Raw genomic sequence first — 6,000 nt, forward strand, 5'->3', positions numbered from 1 at the left:
CTAAACCTGTTTAATCTATGTTGGTTGATTATTAATGCACAAATAAATCTATTATTGGCGATCACTTGAATTATACTCAAATTAACCTAAACAAGATTATTATTATCTTATTAAGCGTGATTAAAAGTACCAATTCCCTTTAAACATGCATAAAAGGTGTGATCAAGCAATAACAATAAAAATAAAAATCAAGCAACATAATAAATCATCATAACCATCATAATCATAATAATAATAACAATCATATTTAAAATAATCATGTTAAAGCATAATAATATTAGCAAGATCCTAGGCATGATACTAACAAGATTTATAACAAACCCTAACATGTCACTAAACATAAAAGATCAAAACTTTAACCCTAACATGATACTAACATGATATTAGGAAAGAAATATGAAGCATCATAATAATCATACTAATATTAGGAAATTTAGTTATTACCCTAAACATGATATTAGGAAGCAATAAAACATCCTAACATCATAATAGGAGTCAACAAAATAATCTAAGCATGATTTCTATATCAAAGGATCAATAAGACAATTAAAGAACTTACTTCGATGCCTCGTATCTCTTTCTAATAACAAAATACACACGTTAGTAACTTCAAGGAAAATAATAAAATTCAATTAAATAAAATAATTGAAATAGAGATTTGGGACCAAAACCTCAGAAATATCAAACCTTTCACGTCTAGGGCGAAAGCAACTTCGAACTTGGATAGGTGTTTCTAAGACTAATGAGTGAGGAATTTTGAGAGATGGAAGGTTTAGAAAAAGAATAGAGAGAGAGAGAGAGAGAGAGAAAGCTTCTAGCTTTTAGAGAGAGAGATGATTGTAGATGTAGCTAATTCTGGGTGATCTAAAAACAGGGAAATACAACCCCTATTTATAGGAAAAATAGCACGGGATCAAAGAAAATCATATTCGAAATAAAATACCTCATGTCGGAAAAGACAGGAGTCAGCGCCAGACGACAAGCTCGTCGCCAGGCGACGAAAGTCAGCGCCAGGTGATGACTCTGTCGTCTCGCGCTGGTTCAAAAGTACAACGCGCTTTTACACGCATAATTACCTTTTAAACCGGTTACAAGTAATTACGCGTCCAAACAAATTTATAATCAGATTTAATATATTTTATTCAAAATAAAACATATTTAAAATATAATTATCAATCCTAACCTTATTAGAATTAAAAAGAACCTTCTAGATATTCCTAAAAGACAAAAATCAATCCTAATCACTTTAGGAATTATAATTAATAGGCCCTCTTCTAGATTATTTGACCACCTTTAAAAATCATTGGGCCTAATTTAATTTAATCCATAACTTCTTCACAATTCATCGGAATTGGGCTTATAATATATCATTGGAAAGCTCTTTGCAAGCCCAATCCAACTACACTATTATTGGACCCTTATCATGGACCAAACCAAATTTGACTGACTATTTTTCATAAACAGATTAAGAAAAGAAATATTTTGAAAACAGAAAGATAAATATTTTTATAAAAACATCTTCATCACTAGACTTTCCACACTTTCACTTCGTTCGATAATCAGATGACGTGAAAGGTATTCATCACTGTGTTTGTTTTTGGGGAGACACATTTAGGTTTCTATAGGACCCCACCAAGTACACATGTCATTTATATATTTGTTTTTAAAAAAATTTACAAAAGAAAAAAAAAAGGATCCTAAGTCAGCCACCAAGCCCACCACCAGCCCGCAACCCCCTAAAACCCTAGCCACCACCAAAACTGGCCACTAACGGTTGAAATTAGGCGATTTAGGGACTGAGATGTCAAATTCGACCCTAAATTGGCCGATCTCAACCGCGAGTAGAAGAAATATGGTGTTGGCAGCCGGTTTTCAATGGGGAAGGAGGGGAGTTTCGGTGGCTGGGGTGTGTCAAAGGAGGTTTTCGGTGGCTGGGGGTGTGTTAGAAGAGGGTTTCGGTGGTTGGAGAGGTGTCGGAAGGGGTTCGAAGTGGTGGGAATTCGAAGTATGTAGTGGCGGTGGTGGTTGCGGGGGGTTGCTCGGCGCGAATTTGATGTTGTTGGAGCTGTAGGGCGGAGCTGGGGTGGTTTTCAAGGAGGGGGAAGGGAGGGTTTTGTTAGTTTTAGTGGACAGGGGTACCGACGACCTGGTTAGGGTTGTCGGAGGTGGGGCACAGGTGGTGGTGGTGGTGGAATTGGGCTGTGTTTGGTTTTTTAGGGTTTTTTCTTTTTTTTTTTTAATTTTTGTTTTTGTTAAACTACTAGGTTAGTGATTGTAGGGAATATTTCAAGCCATCCCACACTTGAGCCCCACTGTGATCATACACTTAAGCATGATGGCATCTAAAGGGAAGGAAGCTAGAGTAAAAGAGTCGCTAACAAGTTTTAGGAACTTGTAAAACGTTCATCGGGTGAAGGTTACACCTCTTAACGATCCAGGAAATCGTTAACTCCAATAGGTCTGGAACCATGACTGGAAGTTCGGGGATGAAGGTACAAATCCAACCTAAAAGAGACTGAACATGCCCTAATAATAGGCCTTTGCTTTTATTCTTCTCGTATTCGTATGCGCTTTCTGACTAACATGCAATCAATAGGTTTACCCTAAACCTGTTTATCTATGTTGGTTGAATGTTAATGCACAAACGAATCTATTATTGGCGATCACTTGAATTATAATCAAATTAACCCTAAACAAGATTATTAAATATCTTATTAAGCGTGATTACAAGTACAAATTCTCTTTAAGCATGCATAAAAGGTGTGATCAAGCAATAACAATAATGAGCATCAAGCAGCATAATAATAACCATCATAATAATTGTAATCAAAATAATCATGTTAAAACATAATATTAATAGCAAGATCCTAGGCATGATACTAACAAGATTAATAACAAACCCTAGCATGTCACTAAACAATAAAGATCAAAGCTTTAGCCCTAACATGATATTAGAAAATAAATAGGAAGCATTCTTTGAATCATACTTGATATTAGAAATTACCCTAAACATGATACTAGGAAGCAATAAAACATCTTAACATGATACTAGAAATCCATATAATAATCTAAGCATGATTTCTATATCAAAAGATCAATAAAACAACTAAAGTACTTACTTCGATGCCTCATACCTCTTTCTAATGACAAAATACACGTGTTAGTAACTTAAAGGAAAATATAAACAAAACAATTAAATTAAATAATTGAAATAGAGATTTGGGACCAAACCCTCAAAAATATCAAACCTTTCACGTCTAGGGCGAAGGCAACTTCGAACTTGGCTAGGTGTTTCTAAAGCTAATGTATGAGGAATTTTGTAAAAGGGAAGGTTTAGAAAAAGAATAGAGAGAGAAAGCTTCTAGCTTTTAGAGAGAGAAAAGAGAAAGAGAGAGATGATTGTGAACGATAGGAGCCATCGCCAAACGACGAGATTGTCGCCAGGCGACGAAGGTCAGCGCCTGGGGACGACTCCATCGTCTCGCGCTGGTCAACGCACTTTTCCACGCATAATTACCTTCAACACCGATTGCAGGTAATTATGCGTCCGAGCAGTTTTCGAAATCAGAATTAATATATATTATTCTAAATAAAACATTCTCTTTAAAAATAATAGGCCCTCCTCTAGATCATCGGGCCACCTTTAAAATCATTGGGCCTAATTAAAATTAATCCATAACTTCCTCATAAGTCATCGGAATTGGGCCTATTATATATCATTGGAAAACTCTTTTTAAGCCCAATCAAACTACAATAATATTGGACCTTTATTATGGACCAAACCAAATTGGACTGGCTATTTTTCATAAATAAGAGTAAGAAAAGAAATATTTTTAGAAAACAGAAAGGGAAATATTTTATTAAAAACATCCTCATCATTAGACTTTTCACACTTTCACTTCGTTCGATAATCGAATGACGCAAAAGGTATTCATCACCGGGTTTGATTTTAGAGAGACACATTTGAGTGTCTACAGTGACACATTTCTGTTATGGGCCCCATTAACGGATTGTTGGATGGAATCCGTTAAGTGGTGGTGAAATCAAATTTTTTTTTTCCTAGTGTTATAATACAAGTTTTTTTTTTTTTTTTTTTTTTTTTTTTTTTTTTGTGGTGTTATAATCAAAATATGACTTTTTGTGGTGTTATTTTCTAAAAAATCCTTATTATTATTAGTCTGTGAATTATTATTTGATCGATGTATGAGATCAAAAGGTTGAGAATTATTATTTTGTTTCCTGGTTTGAGGCTCAGCGTTATATACCTTAGTCCTTGGCATGTTGGTAAAAATATAATAATCATAAGCTAAGAATGAGGTACAATCTTTATTATTTATTTTTCTATGGTCTCCTACAGGGCGAATTGGCCCCTATGTGGTCTGATTTAAGGTGTTTTTCTGATTAGTGAGAGTATTCAAGTTTTTATACTTGTTGGTTTGTTATTCGAATTACTCATGTCCAAGGCTAGGTATCCACTAACTCACAATCTATCAAACAATTTCTAAAGGGCTCAACTTCTTTTAGGATGACAGGAGCTCCCACTTTATCTTGAGTATTCAACACCTGGTGAAAATCCCCACTAATAAGCCAGACGCTACTCTTTATTCTGCCTAATACATCTCAAGGAATCCCAAAAAGCATCACTATCCTTAGCATCATTTAAGCCATAACAAACAATGTAGAAAAAAAATCATACCAGAAGGTCGATGAGTCACCTCTATCTGAATCAATTGACTAGTAACTAACTCCCCACAATCTTATAGAAAAAAATATTTGGCCTCCAAATCATCCAAATCCTGCCCCCCTTATGCTTTAGTAGTTTGTAAACACACACCATTCCCTCTTAAACTTAGTGAAAGCTAGATCAAATTTCCCTTCTCTCACTCTTGTTTCCAAAAGTCTAAACAAGCCAAAAATATTCTATTTGAGAAACCACGGAACATTAAGCTGTTTCTCCTTCTAGTTTAAACCCCGAACATTCCCGAATCTGAACATATCCATGAGGGTGGTGAGAGTATTCCCCCATTTTCATCTCATACACGCCCTTCCCATTTTCCAGACTATGATTCCATGACATAGTTTGTGTACTTTAACATCAGCATCCTGCAACTCTTCAGTAACTTTCTCCACAACATCTTCACTTTTTTTAGTGACTTGCACCTGCTCCTTTGCACGCAACCACATATTTCTGCCTCCACACTTTCTTTACATCTCCTTGATTCACATCCTGCTTTGTCCTATGAGCCACTTTATGATTCGGGCATTCATTATCATAGTGTCCCATTCCCTTACCAACTTTGCATACTATCGACATCCATTCAAACACTAATTTTTCTCAACATCCACTCCTATCTCATTAGTAGATGTGACACTCTCAGAAAGCTCCATCCCCATCTTCACCTCAACCATAACTCTTGCATACTCCAACCTATTTTTACAAGCTATGGCGGTATTAGTATTAACTGTCTCACCTACTAATCCAGCTATTATTTTCGCGGCATTAGCCCCCCATTAACAAAGATCTAGTCTAGGAAAACAAACCCAGATAGGAACCTTGGCAAGAGCCTCTACCTTAAAATCAAAATCAGGTACCCATTTCTTCATCATAACTGGCTTCGTATAAAAAATAATGGACCCAGCTTCAAAGGCTTTATCCCGCCCTTCAATGGTATGGAATCTCACCATGAAAACCCCAGTAAGCAGTAAAGAAACCTTATCAATTCCATGCTTGTTTTGGTCAAAAAACTGGTTACCAGGTGTAGACACCCATTTGTGTCTCCCCAAAACCAAACCCAGTGATGAGTGCCTTTCACGTCGAATCATAATCGAATGAAACGAAAGTGTGGAAAGGTCTAGTGTTGCGGAAAGTTTTATTTCTTTTCTTTTCTCTCCTCTATGTTTTTGAAAACTTTATTTTAAGAAAACAGCCAATCCGGTTTGGTTGGTCCATGATATGGGTCCAATAGTGGTGTAGTTGGATGGGGTTTGCAAAGACCTTTC

The 6,000-nt window shown here is 36.0% G+C and overlaps 1 pseudogene; it reads right to left on the minus strand.

Annotated features, from left to right (window-relative positions):
- The window catches only part of LOC145571065 (uncharacterized), a 44,861-nt pseudogene extending 39,677 nt beyond the window's left edge, over positions 1–5,184 (minus strand).
- Between the last annotated feature and the right edge of the window lie 816 nt (positions 5,185–6,000).

Source organism: Chenopodium album, chromosome 2 (assembly GCF_948465745.1).
Source record: "Chenopodium album chromosome 2, dcCheAlbu1.1, whole genome shotgun sequence".
NCBI classification, from domain to species: Eukaryota; Viridiplantae; Streptophyta; class Magnoliopsida; order Caryophyllales; family Amaranthaceae; genus Chenopodium; species Chenopodium album.